Source organism: Lissotriton vulgaris, chromosome 5, assembly GCF_964263255.1.
Source record: "Lissotriton vulgaris chromosome 5, aLisVul1.2, whole genome shotgun sequence".
Lineage (NCBI taxonomy): Eukaryota > Metazoa > Chordata > Amphibia > Caudata > Salamandridae > Lissotriton > Lissotriton vulgaris.
In genome coordinates, this window is record NC_141693.1 from 285584509 (window position 1) to 285606684 (window position 22176).

Sequence of the window (22176 nt, forward strand, 5' to 3'; positions counted from 1 at the left end):
TTATTTATTCCTCATATATAACGATACATGAGGCTCCGAGCTCTGGAGCGTGAGGGAGCGGTGAAGGCGGATACGAGCCACATTAGTATGCGACGACTGTTGCAGAAATGCTCATTTTACAGGAAAAGCGCAATTGCTTTATGAAAAATCATTTAGGAAACGTGGTCTCTAGGGGTGGTAATTCATCACGCGCCTGGTCTCTGCTGGCATGTGCCAATTACCAGGAAAGCAGCTCAACCAATGTATTTCACAGGCTCTAAAAAATTAATCTCAGGAAACACGTATTTTCTGGCTTGTACAGCCCCCGCTGTCTTCCTCTGATTGCTGCTAATGTGAGTTCATAGCAGCCGCTGGAAGGCACGCCCTCCCATTACTGCATTTTAATGCTAAATATACATTATGGTTTTTAACCGTGCTTTCTTCGCTTGTAAAGGCTTCAAATTCGGCTTTTTGGTGTCATGGCGGCACCGGGTCACACATGCCCGAAGCAGTTCGACATGTACATGTGTATTTCGTTGTCTACTTTAATTACGTGCGCTTTTGATTTATTATCATTACGCCTTTATCCAGAAGCAGGCTGGGCTAGAAAAGCAAGGAGTGGATGACTGATTCAGAGGCGGTTCCGGTCAGCGCGCTTGCTAAGAACCCAGTCAGGCTACCAGAAACTATCTTTTGCGAGGCCCAACCGCTCCATCCAATGACGAGGTGGAGAAAGGGTTCGACTTTTGGCGGGAGGGTGGTAGCGCGTGCCTCTATAATGCAATCAGTGGCGTGATCAACCGTGAGCTTCTTTTGTTTTGCATACCGGCTCCATTCTGCAAAGTGCTGGTACCGTCTGAAGTAACTGCGCCCCGAAGCTGTTGTATATTAATTAAAATATTAAAGGCACAGCAGCCCTGAGAGCAGCTGGCACTGTCCTCCTTAAAGATGGCAGCCCTAATTAGAAGGCGGCCCCATTCTGTCTCACAATAGTTGCTCTCGGTGTGAAGTCCTGGATCTGTCTCAAATAGGAAGAAATAGGTTAAGACATGAAACCCTGGTACTACTAAAATATCAAAATTATAGCAGGCCGAAGAAGTACAGTTACTGTAATAAATACATGTGTGAACGTGCGGTGGTTAGTACTATTTATCTAACTTAACATGGTTTTTTTTGGGCGAGAGAGTGTGAGAGAGAGTCTGTGTGCGTGTTTTTTTTATTGTCCCCTGCTGCATGCAATTATAGATCGAACATGGTATGATGATATTTGAGTAGAATATCCGTCCGCGACACCCTTACTCATTGGATGAGACATTCTCCCCCACCCCCCCCCCCAATATATTGCATGACATTTTTCTGCCAGGGATGCGCTTGCAGATAAAAGTTTCTCGAGATACAGATAAAATGCATGTCACGTTATATGCGTAATTTCATTAAAACGATGTGTACATAGCGTACATAGCAACACGGAATTCACATTTCATACAACCCTGCTTCCCATTTCTGACACTGAAGATGTGTGTTTTGGGGAATAATGAACAGTAGCTTCCTCTTAGTTCTTTGAGTAAAGAGCTCATCACTAAGAGGAAAAACAATCTTCTTGTCCATAATGCTGCATTTACTGACGTTATAACCCACGTGATAAGTAATGTCAACAGCCAAGCAACGTATGATTTGTCATTTCAGGTAATTTCTGGTATCTTGAATAATGTATTTTATGGGAATTATCGTTAGATGGCTTCCTAAACTGACAGATATGTGTCTTTTGTGAACTTCTTTTGAACCGTGAAGCCGATTTAAATAACGTTTTTATAAAGAGATTAGATTACTTTGCATTCATTTAATCTTTGACCCTAATTTAACTGATGTCAGGAAGGGCTGGCGATGCGCTCGTGATGCAATGCAACTGCATTATATTGTATCACACAGAATTTTTCAAGGATTTCCATGCACCCGGCAAACCAACTGCACAAAAATGTGGAAATGGGGCATGCCAGAGATTATTTGTTCTTGCGGAGACCTGTTTTTCGGAGACTTCTAAAATTTCTGAGCAAGGCAGCAAGGAAAGTTATGCCACTGAGCAAGAAGACCTCCAGACTTCCATAGCATAGGGGGCGTGGGAAGTACTGCACAGAAAGGAGAATTTAGTGCCTAGTCTACTGCAAATTGTTGCTGTCCCAAAGCCTTTCAATCAGCAAAATCATGCTTTGCCTCACAAAATGCAAAGTCAGAATGTACTAAACTTCTTTTTAACTGGCAATAAGCACATTTCGACTCTTTACAAATCATTCATAAAAGGGTAGGGGGTGGGGTGAAATGGGTATACCCACCTCCTATGTATTCGTAATAAGATGTATCAATGGTTTGCAGTTATATATATATATATATATATATATATATATATATATGTTGATTCCTGCTTCCCAGGCTGTAACCGCAGAGAAATACGGACCACCACACAGCTTTCAGAGTGTTCACATCCAGGTTATCCATTGGCAGTTAAGGTAGGCATGACGCGTTTCGGGCAGGAACTGCCCTTGATCACATGGCGGACATGCAGTAATGTTCACTTTAAGTAGGGCACACACTCATTTTTTTCACAATGACACCACGTGTTCTAGTGATAAACACTGAAGATAGACTCCAAGTGTGGAGTATTTACAAGTGCATAGGATTGGTTACAATTGCAAAATGACGTTATATATATCCAACAGCATATTGTCAAGCACTCATAATATCGACATTGGTCAGTGTAACAATGTAACATTTATAACCGCATAAATGCGTTAGGTTGTGCAAAATAAGCTAGCAGCATAACATAGTATGAAAAGTACATTCAATAGATAATATTTACATCTTGATTTATGTGCACAAAATAAATAACATAAATATGTTAAAATTGGTTATTAAAAAGACCCTGTTAAAAGCCATTTAATAATGATTGTGTTACATATATACAATCATGTTGTGCTAAAAGTAGATGTGCAAATAACCTTATATGTTGTTGCAATGAAAATCAACATTGCCAAGATGTAATGGTAGTAAGTACATACTCAAGCTGCCTTGCTGAAATATTGTGCTTCAATCTAACGTTACATGCTGTAAAAGCAGTTACCAATTAAAGTGCTAATGCTGGAAATGGTTATATATATATATATATCCATTCAGGGTAGATAGAAGAGCCGCAACAATAATGACATTATTGCTGCACATCACTAGTACTTTAAAACCAGTTTTATTTAGATATGATAATCAGCAATTGTAGTGAATTATGGTATTGCACAAGGACTTTATTTAAATTATGGCAAAAACAAACAGAAGAGCATAAGTTGAAAAAAAGACTATGCTGTAGTTTTTGCAAAAGTGTTTCTACTATGTTTACTATGTGCAAACATCATGTATTCCATTATTTATATGGTAGGAGCAATGGCACCCATTGTGTGTGATCAAGGCAGCAGGAACTGTCGAAACACATTACAGCTAAATTAAAGATGTGCAGGTAACTTTCCTTGTAGTGTCGGTGTATGGTTATTCCAGAGAAGACAGGAGCTGGTTGATATATGTATATATATATATATATATATGTTCACTAAAAAAACAAAAGTTAAAAGAATGTTATACGAAAATCTCAGTTAAAACATACTGTTTTAAACTAACGGAATCACTGAAGTTCACCTGCAATAGTTATCTCAATAACTATAACTCATGTTCTAAAGTAACTATAACTCACACCCTCTCCAGGCCCATATTTGTCATCAAAGATGTCCTTTCAGATGTTGTAGTGATGTTATCAATGATGTCCTAGAACACGTAATGAGTGATGAAATATGGGAGGTAATTACCAGTGCATACATAATAGGTAACATGTGTTAAGTGGTACATTATTGTGATCTCTCTGGTAACATTTACATACCAATTTCATCAACATGATGATAACCCTCAAACATGATGACAACCCTAAAACCATCCCGCAGAGCTTTAACATTGTCAGAGCTACTAGTATTATGCATCATTCAGAGTCAAATTGTCTGGCAAGGCTATCTAAATCATGCAGCAAGAAAGGCAAATTATTCAGCACATTCCCTAGCAGTGTTGATTTCATACATTTGTGCTAGAAAAATATTCTTGGAGAAATCTACAAATGATGTGGTAAATTGTGTGGCAAATGTGATAACTCCATAAATCATAGAGTAAACACTGCAGCCAGGAACCGCCCTCATCATTATCTTGTTAAAAATGTATTATTGAAAGGTAACAAAACTTAAATATTATAATTACAATCATGCCGATTTTTACCTGCACTATAAAGAAACCAGCATTTCAAACAAACTAGTACAAAATAAACATATAAAATAAAAATACATAATGAGTAACATGTAATATGGTCTAATATAGACAACTCTGTTCAGGTGACTTGCAAACAAGCAAATCACTCCACCTTCGACCCCGTAGTTTATAATGTCAATAGAACCTTAGATTACATTATTAGGCTACTTTACACAGTTAACAACAACAGTTATTATTATTATTATTCATATTTTTATTATTAATACGATCCTGCAATCCCTGCATAAAAGCCCATCTCCAATTTCCTTATCACAGGCAACCAACCCGAGACGCATCCAGTCATCTGTAAAAAAGAAACGATGTAGCTCTCAATTGAAATAACTTATTACCGTTGAGTTCTGACAACATACTGCTTGCAGCCAGCATCCAAGGGAAAAGCCATGCCAGAGAACATAATTAAAGCTGCATTTTCAAAACCGAAAACAGAAATGTGGCTTGTCTTTCTTCCGCTCTGTTTTCCACAAGACTCAGTGACAAGCAGAAGGGAGATATTTATTGCAACATGTTTATTTTTTGCACACTTTAGTAAATTATAGGAAAGATAGAATCTCTATATGTGTTTCCACAAATTCTGACATAGAGAGTTTCCTAAAACCGGACTTTGGTTAGTTAAGCTGATTCCGATATCTTTTTGTAACACATATCTAAATGGTTTTCGGTGTGTTTAATTGTGCACTAGAGATTTTACCTAAAATTCTTCATATCTGCTAACATAAAATCTCTTTCATGGGAAAGAGCACAACACTAAGGATTTGAGGGCGCTAAAGGTGATAGTGTCACCATGTTATATACAGAATAATGGCCCTAATTTAGAATTTAGCGGAGAGGGAACTCCGTCGCAATGGCGAGTGAGTACCTTCACAAGCCAAATTTAGAGTTCCATGCACCTCATATAGAGCATAGCAGAACTAACGTATGACAGTGGTGAGGCTACTCCATCTCTGCCACACAACTCCGACGGCTCAATAGAGTAAGGGCAGTCTGAGGTTTGGCCATTTGACCGCCCACCCAATTTAAAGTGGGCAGTCAAATGGTTGATTTTCACTGTGTCACTGCCAGAAAAATGCGGGTGGAAAGGGTCAGTGAAAACTGCAAAATTATGCCCACACCAGTAGGCGAAAGGGTCATTAGTTTTTTTTATTTTACAAAACAAATTTCTGGTTTGGGATTTTGTATTTGAAAATAAAAACACAGGTTAAAAGTTTGACAGGCGTACTGTCTTTTTCACTGAGCCATCCATCAAATTTTTTATACATTGACAGAAAGTGGAGTGACAGTGGTTCTTGCCAATATCATAGATGTCTGCTGGGCCTATTGACGGGTCTAAAATCGGAGGACCAGTACTCCATCAGAGCGACGAAGCTCTTTACTCTGTCATTCCAATGGAGTAAAGCCTGTCCTCTGCAGTCTAAATCAGGCCCAAAGTACCCCTGCAATATTTTATAAGGATATTGCAAGTCATCTCAGGGTTCCATGACCTTATAAAGCAACACTGCCTTCCGCCTCGTGCATAGAACTCCTCAGTGACTCGCAATAGCCTTACAATGTACGGCAGGCGGTACTTTATCTCAATTATTATAATAACAATAATAATAATAACAAGTAAACCACATATTACATCATAAAGGAAACTGAAATCTTGGTTCTAAATATCATATCAGTTTAGCTGTATTGCGGCTAAGGAGATGTTCCGATACTGCGCTTTATCAATTTGCCCAATCAAGCAATGGATGGAAAGATGATTCTGCTTCGGGTTAGGATGCTATTATTTTGCTGCTGCGGAGCGCCCAAGACTCCTCGCTTCATACACGTCTCATAAAGACAATTCTCCATGTGCCGAACACAGATATTAAAGTACTGGGTAAAATCATAGCAACTGGAGTTCGGAGTGCATTCACACAGACCATACACCATGCTCAATCAGGCGTTATTTCCAAATAGGAGAAACCATTTATCTGAGAAGGCTTTTTTAATATTGTCAAGAGCACCCAGGGGAAATTGCGGAAAACGCAGCAACTCGCATGCTGAAAAGGCATCTCAATCCAGTTTTTCATGAGCCTAGATATAACATTTTGACTTCCACCAACCAAGGGAAGGGATAGAAGTGCTACTTTATGATCAGGATAAGATCAAATGACGTCAGTGGCTTCCTCCAAAACAAGTCACTGGCCTTATGGGAAACAGTCAATTTCAAGTCTACCTTGAAACATGTTTAGGGTAAAGGAATCACCCAGCATGGGAAGGAACAAACCTGGATGTTCTTAGTCGAAGGGGGAGGACACAGACACTCCTGTGGCATTCCATCATCAGATGTGCAAGGTGTCCCTATGAGCCATTACGAATTGGGCTCCAAAGTCCTCACTGCAGGTGTTGCAGGAAAAGGTGAGTAAGAGCAACAACCAAGACTCACACATTTTTTCTTGATCCTTCTGTAACCGAAGCTCCTCATGCATATGTAAAAAATGTCACGATTCTACCAATGCTTCTTGTTATGTTCAGTGGGCGGAGAGGGGTGGGGCTCTTTCATCAACCTGCAAACAGCCAGCAATACCCTAAACGTGCATTGCTACCATGGATGGCCCTGTCCTAGGCAATGGAATTATCAACTTTTAGCAAAGTCCCATCCCAATATGGGACTCTTCATTCTCTAGACATAGTGAAGACACTCATTACGCAATGCTACATATGCATCCACACAACCATAACAGTGGTGGAAGAACTCTGTAGAAATAAAAGTAATGTGGTATAACATAAAGAGCACTCACTGACCACCAGCATCCTCCTCCTTAGGCAAGATACTTATAACATCAGAGCAGCATTACTATCTATGTAAGCGCATGGATATCTCAACTGTGACACTGTTCTTTTATGTCTTCAGCTGAAGTACTCTGCTGCATGGGGTGCAAATCCCTGCTAGTACCAATACACAAATATCTATATACATAGGATTGAGCCATGATTTTTAATATTTTTTGATCCATCACTGGAATTTTGCACCACCTCAGTTACAAAATGCCAAAACTCAAAGTTTATTCACTGGGAAGTGTCACTGTACAAACGACCCTTGGTTATAAATAACACTTTCTAAAACTATTTGGCTTGCCATGTTGACATTTGGCCTTTGATTGTCATGGACCCAACAACATTTTTTTCTTATACATCAACAGTTCAAGCATTACAATGGTCATGGCCATAGCAGAGGGGTTGTCATTTACCTCGACACGCCATTTCAGAGGGTGGGACACTTACTATTCTAACACCGTGAAAATGATGTGTGTACTAGTGTAGTGTTAAGCTGAGACAGATTTAATGTCTGTGGTCAAAGTTACAAGGGTGCGCAGAAGGATCAGTGGAGTGCGCAACCACAACCAAGAAAAATACAGAAGGTTTACATCCTCATTTTAACCAGCCCTTGAATTTCATTCTTGCACGAGCGACTGCCAGGTATTACTAATTCATGGATGCAGAAATATCATTGGGTTTTCCAGAGGGACCTGGAGCGTCCCATTAGAGAAGGCGAATTACTGCCAAAACCGATGTTACTGCTTCTGAATCCCACTGTTATTCAACATTTTTGGCCAGCTTACTGCACAAAAATTCACCAGTCTTAGGGCCCCATTAGGATGGCAGGTGGATCACCTCCACCCGGCCGGCGGTAGCGACCGCTGGCCTGGCGGGGCGATCCGCCCGCCATCCATACCTAAAAGACCCCTGCCATATTAGGATGGTTGCTGTCCGCCGCTTTTCCGCCGGTCGACACATCAACCGGGCAGAAAGCATGTTTAATATGGTGGCGGTGTCTGCAAGACACCGCCATCCATATTAGGATGATGGCAGAGATCAGCCTTCCATGGTGGCATGAGGTCTTTGCTTTTGGAGGCCCGTTGCGTGGGGGTGGTTGTGCACTTGGGGGGTACCTGTGGTACCCTCCTATGTGGTACCCCCCTACATTGGCATGGACATGGTGACAGGCACCGTGTAGTGCTTGTCACCTTGTGCATGCCAATGCACAACGTGCATTCCCAGCATTGTGTCGGGTGGTGCTGTGAGCACCGCCTGCCACAATTCTGGGGATAAGGGATGCCACTGTGGCGGTGGCATCATAATTGCAGGTGCGGGACCGCTGCACCCTGGCGGACGGTCCCGCATACCGTTACGGTGGTGGGCGGACTTCGTCCGCCAGCCATCGTAATGATGCCCTTAGGATGGGAAACATCAAGAGTGCGCTAGTCCGCATTCAGCCAGTTACCTCCTATTACTTGCAGAATCACAATTGCGTCTGCCTCAGAATGAAGGCCTAAGGAGCGTCTACAACGCTGTTGTAATTACTAGGCAGATGGGAATTGTGGGTGGTCTTTTTCTACTCCCATTTTCATATGAATCTAGCTGATATGTCTATGACATTGCACAAGTACATGACCTATGGAAGTTACCTTTTTGTGATGTTTTATGGCTGAAATATTTGCTTATGATACCTGATGGTATGCCTTCATTTTGATAAAAGACTGTCTCACCCAGAAAACGCAGTCGTGTGTGAAAGTGTTGAGGTCTTGCCAGCTTCAGCTCTACCTTTCAACTGGCACACTCACGTTGAGGCCCATTTTAGTGCTCCATGCATCCAGGTTACCACTGCTGCAGACACAAGCCTTCAACAGCTGCAAGCCAAGAGTATTCTAAAGGAAATTAATGCCATGTTGGTGATGGTGTGACACTGGACTCGTTTGCGAGGATTTTCAATTTTTTCATCTTAATCTGCTATGAAGCTTTCTTTTCATTTCTTTTTTAATTTACAATATAAAATTGAGGCAGTACTTGCTATGTCTCAAGGGCGTTGTACCAGAATGCTGTTGTCAGAATATCATCTGAAATACATATTATGTCTCAAATATCATATATAAAGTATCACACATTACCATTTTTTACCTCTTCTACCCCTTCGCTATTGTTCTCAATCCAAATAACTGGCTAACCTATCCACCACTCAAATTACTTTCATATTTTCGCTATACTAATTCACCTCTAATCCTTTATGGGTTCCGGAGTAGCGTGCTACTCGCCAAAGAAGCGCTTCAACACCCCATCAAGGGTAGCAAGTGCTATATAAATGCAAGTCTTTATTCCTCATCTATCCCTCCACTATCCTTCTCAATCCAAATAACTAACATAGCCACCACTCAAATTACTTTCATATTTCCACTATACTAATTCACCACTAATCCTTTATGGGTTCCGGAGTAGCGTGCTACTCGCCAAAAAAGCGCTTTGACGCCTCGTAAGGAGTACTAAGCTCTAGATAAATGCAATTAAAATACAATACACATTGGCGTTAATAAAAGATTGGAATTTAGGACACAATAGTAATGTCAAAGTTATTTCTGTATACATACTACACTCACAACTAAGCGTGAGCAAAGGAATATAGATGCCTAGCAGCTCCCTTTTCATTTTTTTCCCCTATAGGTGCATACCTCAGCGCAGCCAATAAGCCACCATGCTATATGTACAAATAATATATGTTCTCATGTTTAGCAGCATGCAAATTGTTTTGAATCAAACAACTACGCTGTATATACAAATGATATATTCTTATGTTTAGCAGCTTGCAAATAGTTTTTTAATACGAGTATTATCTACAAGAACCTTTCTTATTATAATAGCGAAAAAAATGTCAGCTCACAACATGCTGAGAAATACCAATCTTTATCCAAATCTGCTAGTGGTACTAAAACTATGGTTGAACTATGGTTGCCAAGAGAAGCATATTGTGGAGCACTCAAGAATGGAAGAGTTTCATATTATGAAACACCAGATGAGGCTGCAAATGGGGGCATGGGTTGAGCTACATATATATATTGCTGTTTGCACAAGGATGTTAGAGGCTCTCAGAATCTGGCCAAATATATCACACCCAGGCTTTAAAAATGGCAAAGCACGGCTCTTTCGAACACACAACCAATCACCCGAAGAGACTGTAATAAATGTCACAGCAACTGACTGGAAGAGTGCATACTTTCGATGATAAAGGCCACAAAGAACCAAGAAGCAGTACCAGAAAACATTTTGACCACCACAAACGAGCTCACATCCGGAAGGCAACGAATACCACCTATATCAGAATTAAACAGAAGAGAACCAACATCTAGTGTTCTTGCATTTGCTTATTAAATTATGTATTTTGTTCAATATTCATCAATGGGCGATGCTTGGCACGGATGTACCATGTTACAACGCATACCATTAAGACTACCTACTGTTACAACGCGACCATTACAACGCATACCATTACAACGCATAGCGCTTTGAGGTGCTGGATAGTGGTAAGTATAATTTACTATTCTAACTCCAGTCCCCGTGGACCCTAGGGAAAGTGTTGGATAGTAATTATACTTATTCCCTATCCTAGAGCGCCCCCCAGCGCAATGCGTTGTAATGGTATGCGTTGTAAAAGTCGCGTTGTAACAGTATTGCGTTGTAACAAATGCGTTGTAACAGGTGTATACCGCTTGGCACAGAAGCCCTCTAGCCGGACTTCAGCAACCAGACAACCAGTTTCTTCTTCTCCGTCTCATCTTTATTTCAAATCTATATTTTAAGAAATGCGTAAGAAGGGTTATTTTCGCTACAACATGTGCTATTTAAAGATTGCTATGAGAAATAGTAACTTGAAAACCTCAAATACAAACAAAAAAAAATGTCCTTGCTGGTATCCTCAAAGAAACTATGAGTTCAGCTCTCAGAACTGGTACTATTTAGGAGCAACAACGGCCTCTGTAAGACTATTCATCAAAGCAGTAGCGGCTGCTACCGACCAGGGGTGCGGAAAATAATTTAAAACAAGCATTGGCATAGCCAATAGGTCTCGCATTTGGGACCTTATAAATGTTTAGCCATGCAACAGTTGGTGTTGTTGCACCAAGGATATTTTGCTGCATAACTAAATACTTATAGGATCCAAAAAGTGAGACCTATTGGCTATGCTAATGCTTGTTTTGTTGCTGTTTTGTTTAAGTTGCCAGATCTACAATAGCTGGACATGGTTTTTGTTAACAGTTCTTTGCATCAAATTAACTTGTTTTCATTGCTCTGAATGTTGTTTCCATTCTGGTTGTAGGAAGCAGTGATTCCTGGGGGTGTGGGGGCTGCCTAGCTGTGTGCATGCGCCAAACTTTGCAAATGAGAAAAAGCCTGGTGCAGGCGCAATATACAAGTGTGGAGTGAGTGAGCCCCAGGCAGCAAGACTCACTCACACAGGAGTTCATGCATTGCACTAGCATACTCAGCATGTTTTAAGGAAACTGACCCACTCCCTCCCAGGCATCGAACACATATTTACCAAGAAACTCTGAGAAGAGCCTCCCTGCTGCACTGACGGCTGGTGGTGTGTGTGCCTGATGAAATCATGCTCTGATGGCTGGTTGTGTGTGTGCCTGGTGATAGTGTGCACTGACGGCTGGTGGTGTGTGTGCCTGGTGGAAGCGTGCACTGACGGCTGGTGGTGTGTGTGCCTGGTGGAAGCGTACACTGACGGCTGGTGGTGTGTGTGCCTGGTGAAAGCGTGCACCGACGGCTGGTGGTGTGTGTGCCCAGTGAAAGCATGCACCAATGGCTGGTGGTGTGTGTGTGCCTGGTGGAAGCGTGCATTGACGGCTGGTGGTGTGTGTGCCTGGTGGAAGCGTGCACTGACGGCTGGTGGTGTGTGTGCCTGGTGGAAGTGTGCACTGACGACTGAAGGTGTGTGTGCCTGGTGGAAGCAGGAGCATTCACAGTGATAGAAGACACACATGAAACTGATGAAAAGGAGGGGGAGGAGGGGGAGAAGGGAGGGGGAGTGCGAGCAGAGGAGCATGATTTACAGCTAGAAGACACAAATGAAGCTGACCAGGAGGGAGGGGGAAAAGGGAGGGGGTAGTGAAAGCAGAGGAGCCTGATTACAGCAATAAAAACACAGTTGACAGCTGTGCACGAGCTAGTAAACGCAAGCTGTAGGCCAGCAAAAGCCTCTGGTGGCACTTTTAAAAGCCACTTGCTAAATGTCTTGAAGAGACGGCGCATGCTCTGTCTCAGGCGAGACCTAAAAAGGACTTACCTTTTTACCACCGACCGCTGTCTCTTCTTTCTCCGTCCTCCTCTCTGCACGAAAGAAAGCACACAGCCTCCCAGAATCCCCTGGCCAATCATAGCGCTTCCTTAGCAGCTTTGTTATTGGTCTGGGGACAGGCAGGCTGATCATGTTCTCCACGCCGGCTGTCAGACAGCCTGAGTGGAGAACATGAAAGTGCCCAGGACGCTTTAGCCAGCCCGAGACGGTCGACCAAAGCGCCATGCGTACTTTAGGTGCTGCTACCACTGCTACCCCTGTGACGCGCGGGTAGCCCACCCGCCTACCTGGCTTCAACAGCAAGCTGAATGCAAAAAACAAAATGATTATAACGAACGTTATTATAATTTTATTTTTTTTAATTCAGCTTGCAGCTGAAGCAGTGGGCGACACTCCTCCGCCTTAGCAGAGGAGCCGCCATTGCATCAAAGTGAAATTTCATCCAAGTACATTTTGGAGCTTCGAGTGGCCTACAATACAAAATCCAAGTATCATCAAGGCGTTTTATGTTTTTTCTACTGCAGCTTTGTAATATTTTTACCACTTAAAACAACTGAAAGTTAATACTTGGCAGCAGACATGTTTCTGCGTCCTTACTGCTGCCCAACACATTACAAATGGAAGAGATACACGTTATCTTGACTCATTTAGCGGAACACTCTTGCCAAGGTATCCACATAAAGTAACCATGTGCCCTTTGTCTACTTAAAATGTGTCAGAGCACAGTATGGAGGGAGAAAAGGAGGCTGCCAAGTGTTGAGTCAGGCTTAGAGCTTTGAACATTATAAAAAGTGAAAGCAATTGTAACAGCTGAAAAAAAAATGGATGCATGACTGTGGTTGCGTTTAGTGGGCCAGTCAATGGCCTGAAAAAACATTTGGGTAGTAGAACTTCCCTTTTAAGGAACTTTCAAATTGTGTCAGCAAAATCTTTCTTCCACTATCACTTTGTGAGCACAGCGATTCTGGTTTTGTTACAGCCAATGCTATTCATGCAGTTTTATCGCGAATGCCTTTCTACTAACGATTTTGAGTAATCCCTCACTGCGTCGCCTAACTCTGATTCTAATATGAAAGTTTGAGAAGGAAATATCGAGGCCACACAATATCGTGACCACGGTATCGAGGACCACATTGGCGAGAAGGTAAGTACATCGAGGGTGAGGCATAGATAGAATACGGAATATTGCGTAGGAAATATCAATGTCACACAATATCGTGACCAGAATATCAAAAACCAAAATATTGAGAAGGTAAATACACAGAAGTAGGTATAGATGTATCATTCTTAAATCCACATCAACGTGCCTAGAAGATTTATATATCATCAAGGTATATATATATATATATATATATATATATATATATATATATATATATATATATCCATACATATATATATATATATATATATATATATATATATATATATATATATATATATATATATATATATATATATATATATATATATCTCCATACTAATATAATAAAGAGAGAGCCCAAACCTTTGAGGCGGGTAATCTCAGGAACCACAGCACCAATCACAACACCCAATACAGCGTTGGAAAGGGCAGTTGCAGCAGAAGGACATAGGCTATGCAGACGCCCACCATATACATTTAAAAGGTAAAAGAACCGTGCCAGCAAAGTAGTCCCTTGTGGGCGTGTCTGCGTTGTGCTGTGGGCGTGTACTGGGGGTGTGACAAACACTGGGGGCGTGTGGGGTACGTTCTGCCCTTCATGCCATGTCTCATATCGTGTGCTAATCCCACCCTGCTCCCTTTAAATACCCCTGACCCCATAATCATAAGCTACTCTTACTCATTAAAATACCCCAACACTAACACAGCACTAACCCATCTTAACCCTATAAATATACCCTGTACCCCAAAACCCAAACCTTTCCCTAAACCCTAAAAATACCCCTGTACCCCAAAACCCAAACCTAGCCCTGAATCCTATAAATACCCCTGTACCTCAAAACCCAAACCTACCCCTGAACCCTAAAAATACCCCTGTACCCCAAAACCCAAACCTACCCCTGAACCCTAAAAATACCCCTGTACCCCAAAACCCAAACCTAGCCCTGAACCCTAAAATACCCCTGTACCCAAAAACCCAAACCTACCCCTGAACCCTAAAATACCCCTGTACCCCAAAACCCAAACCTAGCCCCAAACCCTAAAAATACCCCTGTACCCCCAAACCCAAACCTAGCCCTGAACCCTTAAAATATCCCTGTACCCCAAAACCCAAACCTACCCATGAACCCCAAAAATACCCCTATACCCCAAAACACAAACCTAGCTCTGAACCCTAAAAATACCCCTGTACCCCAAAACCCATACCTATCCCTAAACCCTAAAACTACCCCTGTACCCCATAACCCACAACTATATCCGAACCCTTAAAATGCCCAAACACCCCAAAACATATACCTCAGTACCCCAAAACATATACCCCTATACCCATACTTACCATATCCAAAAATTTAAAAAACATGCTTTTACCATTCATGCATTTACAACGAATTTCGTTGTAAATGTATGCATGGTAAAAGCATATAAAATGTAGTGCCATGCGTTATAATGGCATTGCGGAGTCATGGTACTTTCGTAATGAAAGTGTGCGGAGTGATGATATGCGGAAAGAAAGTTGCGGAATAATGGGTGTTTACCCTCCCCCGGTAAGTACATTGGTGGCAAGGTGGCCCACATCTCCAGCAACATACTCATATTTTTTCGCCACCCATTTGAAAAATGCACAGGTCTCTCTCATTGCTGGCCAGCACCGACATACACTTTTAGACACACCTCCCGCCACAAGTTCTAGAATTGCGAACTTTAGAGCTGGGGAGCTATGTTCGAATCTCGGCATCAGCTCAACATCCTGTGTTTCCAGGCAAATCGCTTTGTCTCCCTGTGCCTACCACAAATTAATGTGTTCTTCTGTAATGTAAATTGTGCTCATGCCATGTTGTCGAGTTCGCGCTATATAATATTGCAAGGAAAAATAAAGTAGGGAAACTCGACTTTACATGCTACTGAACGCGCACTCTTAAGTGCATCAGCAGTGCACTGTGAATCGAACCGTTTCACAGGCCTGTCACAGATAAGAAATGCTATCAAAACGAAATCCTACAAAACACTATACTACTAGCCGACAGCAATTCATACCCGGACAACGTTGGGACGGGCTGCTAGTATATATATATATGTGTGTGTGTGTGTGTGTATATGTGTGTGTGGAGTTCGGCATATAAAATATATGCATACCAGATTATTGAGGACCAGGATATCCTGGTCCTCAATAATCTGTTCACGATACTGTGTGACCTGAATCTTTTCTCCTCAATATTCTGAAACAACACGTGTAATGTTATGGTTGCACTTTGTTTTAGTGTGCAGAAGTTCTCCTTCCTAGAGTCTCCTCTATGTGTATTACCCCTACCACTTGCACAGCGCTCCGAATCCCCGAAAGGTGGAGTCTATGATTCACAATAAATAAATAAATAAATAAATAAATATTGAAACTTTATGCTTGATCAGAAATGAAGCACTGTGGCCTTTCCAAGGATGGTAACCCTGAAATTAATGCGCCCTCGTCTACATTTTCAAAATTGAGTATGCACAGCAGCAAGGCCAGTAACAATGATATTTTGATTAAGCTGCTGGTTGGACTTTAGATTTCTATTAGCATTTTGCTACAGTACACCTACAATTGTACAATTTATGGAAATAGAGATAAAAAACTCTTGTTTTGTCTTTTTTCATACCTTACTGTGCAGTTTAGGAATTTACAGGCTAACTCAGTAGTTTTCTTACAAGTAGTCGGACAAGGCAAGAGCCGTATAAAGTTACTTGGTGTAGCATACACATTGTAAGTTTATCTCTCATCCTCCAGCCATGCCTCAAGACAGTAAAAATTTGATCTCTGTGAATACACAGCATTTTTTCTGTATCAATTCTCAATTCTTTTAACAGAAAAGTGGTCTTGTGACCCTCCAAATGCTAAACAAAGCTTATTTTTCAGGATTAACAACATTGGAATTTACACACTAGGGAAAGCCTGGTAGTGAAATATTTAAATTATGTTAATTGCTAATACTATAATCATAGCCGAATATAATTATTTATTGTTAATCAGATCAGAAGCAATGGTGCTGACAAAGGTCCCCGACTGGGGATGTATTACTAGCACACATGTAATGGGAACCAGCAGTATATTGTATTTTAAACGCTATCTTTTATACTAAGATGATTCGACTGTAGTGACTAAAGTTGGGAAATTAATAAAAACATGTTTAAAAAAAGTACATTGGTATTAACTAAAAGTTAAGTGGTTTATAAAAAAGTATGGGTTAGGAAAGAAAATGGGTGTCCCTATGGTAGTGTAAATGGAGGTGGCATTTGAAGCGTAGCAAGCGCCCACAAACTCATAACTCAAACTTTGTGGACATTTCCGAATACTAGCAACACAAAAACCACTGGGTCCTGTGCTCACTATGCCACTGGATTCAAGCTAGCCTGGCTGATGTGGGGTGATAACTCAAAACTGGTCCCAGGATGCGTGTTTTCCGGTTTAGGAAGGACCTGGCCTAGCAGTTTGGGCTGGACTGTTCTCATGGGGAGCAGGATCAAGACTGATTTGCAGATGGCTGGGTCCAAACTGGGGTGGCATAGTAAGCAAAAAAAGATGGATAATCCCAGATCTGTGGCTGGAGGGGAATGTTTGACAAAGTTTAACATTCCGTCCATCATCTTTTTGTGTTGCTACAAGTCGCCCTAAGTTGTGAGGGTATACCCAGATGTGGGTCCCGTGTTCGCTATGCCACTGGATTGAAGCTAGACTGATGAGGAGCTGATACCCCGAAACCGGTCCCGGGATGCATGTTTTCCGATACAGCAAGGGCCTGGCCTGGCAGTTTGGGATGGACTATTCCTATGAGGAATAGGGTCAAGACTGATTTGCATATGGCTGGGTCCAAACTGTGGTGACATGGTGAGGAAAAAAACAATGGATTTATCGCAGATCTGTGACTACAGGTGAATATTTGACAATGTTCAGCATTCCGTCCATCATCTTTCGGTGTTGCTATAAGATGACCTTAGTGGGAAGGATATGCCCAGACGTGGGTCCCATGCTCGCTATGTCACTGGATTCAAGCTAGCCTGGCTGATGAGGGTGATACCCTGAAACCGGTCCCAGGAAGTCGTTTTCCAGTCCAGGCGTGACGTGATCTGCCAGTTCGGGCTGGACTGTTCGATTGGGGAGCAGGGTCAAGATTGATTTGTAAATGGCTGGCTCCAAACTGGGGTGGCATGGTGAGCAAAAAAACGATTTAACCCAGATCTGTTACTGGGGGTGAATGTTTGACAATTTATCATCTTTTTTTGTTGCCATTTCTGAATACTGCCCATCCCTCTTGTAACACATACAGCCTCATTTTTTATGGGAATTTAGGAGAAGGGATTTTTTCAAATATAAAATATGCAACTTTTATGTAAACTCAATCAATATTGTTTTCCTGCTAATGGAAACCAGAAAAATTGTCAAGTATGAATTACATTTTCGTAAAATACAAAAATGAGCTAATGTATACAACTCTTGGGCATAAGCTTAAACCTGTCTAGACTTACTAATTAATAATGCGAAAGAACAGGTGCCAGTCGGTGTGGCTCCAAGCAAAATTTATTACAAAACAATGGGTTTATTGCCACCTTGCAAACCCAGTGTCAAGCCTCACTGTTTCTTGATTTATGCCCTCCATACCTTTCCCTCATTCTGCTTAAATTCACAATGTAAGCTCTCCATTTTTTGTTTACCTCTTGTCACTGAAGCTCAGTCTTTCATTGCTTTGTTTTCCATCATCCCTTTGGTCCAAAGGATGAGCAAGCTTTTTCTTGTGAGTGAGTGTCCTACTCATTACTTCTGTGTGGCTTACTACTCAACGCCTGAGAAGAAATCACACATAGCAGTAAAAAGCATTGGTAAAACCAACAAATGGTGAGAGGTATTAGATTTGTCATTGTTTAACCATGTTTTACAGTAACAAGGTTTGCGTGCAGCATTGCTTAAAAAAAAGGACTGGCAAAGTCAATAGGTCTTATCTATGAGAGCTATTGGCTTTCTTAATGATGTTAGCCTTATTGTACAGCCGCACTGCTGCAGTGCACCACTGATGAATGGAAAAAAAACGCTATGACACAGCCAGTGGTGTCTGCATTGTAGCACCTTTTTTTATAGAAGGTGGGGGAAACATGGTCAGTGGAAAGAGGGTGCGAGTAGGTGAGCAACAAGATGTACAGCAGTAGGTGGCAAGCAACAACACAGACTGCAGGTGGGGCAAGCAAAAATACAGTCAATAGATGGGGCAAGCAACAACACAGATAGGAGGAAGAGAAAGTAGCACATGAGGGAGACAGTTCCCAAATACATGCACTTGTAATCAGTGCTTAAAAAAAATAGCTCCTATAACGCAAGCTATGGAAGTACACCAGGGAGGGTAAATAGAGAACAGGACGTGAGGGCCATATGTGTTAACAAACGAAAAGCAAGCTAATGAGAGTGACCATGAAATCAACCAACAGGATGACAACTTTAGGCTTAAAAAATGTCTTGCAATCAACAACGCAAGCTAATGAGAGGGACCATGAAGTCAATCAACAGTAAGACCACTATAAGCTAACAAAATGTCTTGCAATCAACAGCGCAAGCTAATGAGAGTGACCATGAAGTCAACCAATGGTAAGACCACTATAAGCCACCAAAATGTCTTCCAATCAACAGCGCAAGCTAATGAGAGTGACCATGAAGTCAACCAAAGGTAAGACCACTTTAGGCTTACAAAATGTCTTGCAATCAACTGCGCAAGCTAATGAGAGTGACCATGAAGTCAACCAACGGTAAGACCACTATAGGCTTACAAAATGTCTTGCAATCAACAGCGCAAGCTAATGAGAGTGACCATGAAGTCAACCAATGGTAAGACCACTATAAGCTGACAAAATGTCTTGCAATCAACAGCGCAAGCTAATGAGAGTAACCATGAAGTCAACCAATGGTAAGACCACTATAGTCTTACAAAATGTCTTGCAATCAACAGCGCAAGCTAATGAGAGTGACCATGAAGTTAACCAATGGTAAGACCACTATAAGCTAACAAAATGTCTTGCAATCAACAGTGCGTGCACTGTCTCAGGCGAGACCAAAAATCACTTCTATGAATCCGCCCCTTGCCTATATAAACTTCTTACTTGTGAGAAACGTAGGATCTCTTACAACTCCTTGTGTACAAAGAAATTACACATAAATACGTAAATAAACACAAACCCATATTAATCTATAATCAAAAAGCCATCTCGTGAAATGCTTTTCGGAAAACAGTGCACAGTGGCGTTATTGTACATTTTTCGTAATTAGAGCCGCATTGATCATCATTGTTAAGCTAAAGGCGTAGGAAAACATTGGTAATTTAGAGCACGTCTGGGCTAATTGGCATTTTTTAGCAACACTCAAGAAGGGAAGCCCATCCTAGGGGTCACCATCTGCCTTTGTTGTGCTCTCTGGAGTGCAGGGACCATGGCGGTGTCATCCCTTCAAATGTAGCCAAACCAGTCAAGTGTCTCTGACTGACTAGTTCCAGGGCCTCACTATTGATTTACGGCTGTTGCTGTTCATCACCCTTGGATCTTTACAAGATGAATTGTGAATGTGTTGGTGTGACATTAAGAGTGGGAGAACGGAGACAGGACTGGCAAGCTCACACATTCATTCTGATGGGAGACCAGTCGGTGCAAACATTATTTTTCGGAGGGTGGGAATTAGTTCACAAAATACTACAGGCGATTTCTTGCATCAGTGCTCCCATCCCATGACCTTTCAAAGCACCAGAGCCGAAGCGCCTAGAGGCTATCCAGCTAATAGTGTGTGCTTTATGGAATGTATGACCTGTTACTTAATAGCCTTTCCGTTGGCCATAACAGCACTCGTTGATTACAGAGCTATGTGCCAAACAAAAAAGAATACGTGTGGGCGTCCGCTTACTGCTTCAACCACCTGCAGGCACATGCGAGCCAAGCGAGAGTCAATAATTTGCAAAATCCAGTTTTAAAATAACATTCTTTTCGACCATACCAGAGTCAGGCGGTGCAGAGCAGATAAGCAAACATACCAGAATGTTGTTGCAATATTTATTCACTCTGCTGTGGTGCACCAGTGCACAGATGGAAGGCAGCAGGAGAGGAGGCCGCCCTCTCCCAGTCCCCACAGCTGTAACAGGATTATTACACGTTTTAGAAACAGGATAGCGGAGGACAATGGCGGGTCTACAGGAGATGCATTACATTCATGCCATTTGTTCATAGACAGTGCTTAATTTGTAAAAGAATAATTGCCAGGTATAAAAGTTGTGTTCAGATGTCTGCATCTGGCACTGTCGAAAGTCGGAGTGCCGAAAAACAAGGCTGAGTAGAGTTGATTGGAGCTCAAACCTCTCTTATCCACCACCAGACCCTCTCCGTCTTTGTTTCACTCTTGCGGGTTCTTTTCCATCCCTATTTTCTCCCTTTGTCCCTTTCTCTTCTTCCTTCTTTCCACCTTTTATGTTTTCTTTGTCTTGCTCTAGATAAAAGTTTGTTGATGAAAAAGTAGGTGGCGGTCCCCTAAAATGAACACCTGTGGAGTGGACCTCACCTGCAAACACCGGCTCCAATTAAGCCCCTCCCCACTCATAGAAACTGACTATAAACAAGCATTGTCTCAAGATTCCTCACATGGCATACCTGGGAACTCTCTGAGTTTGGCTCTGGCCTTTGCAGATTTGGGTTGAATTTCTGGGTCAAATACAGGTCTCAACCACATTTTCGACAATAAGTGCCTATTTTAAAAGGCTTTTGCTTTAGGGGAATCTTTAGAGTTCTGTTGCCTACTTAGGGCTTTCTGAATCATATTTGTGCTTTGGGATAATATTTTGAGGTTGGTGTGTTAATCCTTTTTACAATATGTGTTTTGGAATATTTTTGAAAAGATGTGAACAAAATGGACTTTAGGCAAATCTGTGCAGTATATCCTCAATGGACAGTTTTGTGCATGGGAAGTTCTGTTTGGGTTCCCAGCGTGATTACATCATGGCACGCTATGAAAAGTAAAAACAAATAAACTGAAGAGTAAACATAAATCACAGTTTTCATTTAAAGAAACTGGTATTTTTATTGAAGGCATACCTTGTATGTATCGAAGGTAGAGACTTCCACAAAATGTCCTTTGTGTTCCTGCCCACAAACACTTTTTCAGTACTACCACTTCCTTTACCCTCACTCTAAATAAATAAATAAACCCCAATTTATTGGATGAGACTATAAACCTAACAATATCCCTTCAGTGTCATGTCAAGTCAAGTTCTTTAATCAAGTGTTTAGTCATTTTAAAGCATTACACTAAAATACATTCATTAAATATTTTGGAAAAAACTGTTATTTTACAGCACTTTAAATATAAAAATATAAACCTGGACAGATGCGCCAGATAGGTCTTTAAAAAAAATACTTTGAGTATCAGGCTTACCTCTCCTGAGGCAGATCATTATCAATCAGTATTTTTAATGTATTTTAGTAGAGTTGCATGGCCATCAAGCTTAAGTAAAAGAAAAAAAACATTTAATAAATCATTTATAAAAGTGTGAAAACCTTTGGTCCTTGCAGTGCGCTTTTTTTTAATAAGTGCAATAACTCTGTATTAAATAGAGACCAA

At 41.4% G+C, this 22176-nt stretch overlaps 1 protein-coding gene across 2 annotated transcripts in view; it reads right to left on the reverse strand.

Annotated features, from left to right (window-relative positions):
* Positions 1 to 22176, reverse strand: part of DVL1 (dishevelled segment polarity protein 1) — a 668196-nt gene that overhangs the window by 625869 nt on the left and 20151 nt on the right. The window lies entirely within an intron of this gene.